This window comes from Erinaceus europaeus, chromosome 2 (genome assembly GCF_950295315.1).
Source record: "Erinaceus europaeus chromosome 2, mEriEur2.1, whole genome shotgun sequence".
NCBI classification, from domain to species: domain Eukaryota; kingdom Metazoa; phylum Chordata; class Mammalia; order Eulipotyphla; family Erinaceidae; genus Erinaceus; species Erinaceus europaeus.
In genome coordinates, this window is record NC_080163.1 from 66626539 (window position 1) to 66627507 (window position 969).

The window sequence follows — 969 nt, forward strand, 5'->3', positions numbered from 1 at the left end:
ACGTCAGAGCTGAGAAGTGCTTCTTCTTCTTCTTCTTCTTCTTCTTCTTCTTCTTCTTCTTCTTCTTCTTCTTCTTCTTCTTCTTCTTCTTCTTCTTCTTCTTCTTCTTCTTCTTCTTCTTCTTCTTCTTCTTCTTCTTCTTCTAGCGTTTGCCCTTCTTCTGTAGCCAGTCAACAGCATCAGGTTGAGCCTGATGTAAAGTTTCGAGACCTCCTTTGAATCTGGAGAGGTGGCAGTCGTTGACTATGTGGGTCATAGTCTGTCTGTAGCCGCAGGGGCAGTTCGGATCGTCTCTGGCTCCCCAGTGATGGAACATAGCGGAGCACTGGCCATGGCCTGTTCGATAGCGATTGAGGAGAGCCCAATCATAACGTGCTAGGTCAAAGCCGGGTTGACTGAAAAAACAATGTCTTTGTGGTTTGGAAGGTGGCACAGTGGATAGAATATTGGATTTAGAAACAGAAGGTTCTCTAGTAACATACTATAGAAATGATCCCTGAAAGTATAGTCTTCAAAACATGAGGTTCTAAATTCAATCTCCTCCTCCTCTCTCTCTTTCAAATTAATTAATTAATGAAATAAAAAAGAGAAAGAAACAAAACAGGACTCTGTAACTTCATTTCAGGCCTTGTCAAGAATCAGGTATAGTTGAGAACTCTCAGAAATTGGAGATGTACCTTTTATAAGAGGCAGAGGGGTACAGAGGTTAAGTGAGTAGACTTGGAAGCCAGGCTGCACTTCTAAACCAGACTTCACAGGCTGGCATTTCTGCCTGCCTGCTGTGAGGCCACGGGCAAATCACTTGAACTCCCTGTGTGTGTTTCCCCATCTGTTAAATTGGGGTGATAACTGTACTGGCCTCATAGGGTTATATGACAATTAAATGCATGTAAAGCATTCGCAACCTTGCCCAACAGACAGTATATACTCAATAATGCCTGTCATTATTATTATTGCTCTGCCTCATAT

General features: G+C 42.5%; 1 pseudogene; it reads right to left on the minus strand.

Annotated features, from left to right (window-relative positions):
* Positions 1 to 360: 360 nt before the first annotated feature.
* On the minus strand, positions 361 to 512 carry LOC132537120 (small nucleolar RNA U3; annotated as a pseudogene).
* Positions 513 to 969: the final 457 nt, after the last annotated feature.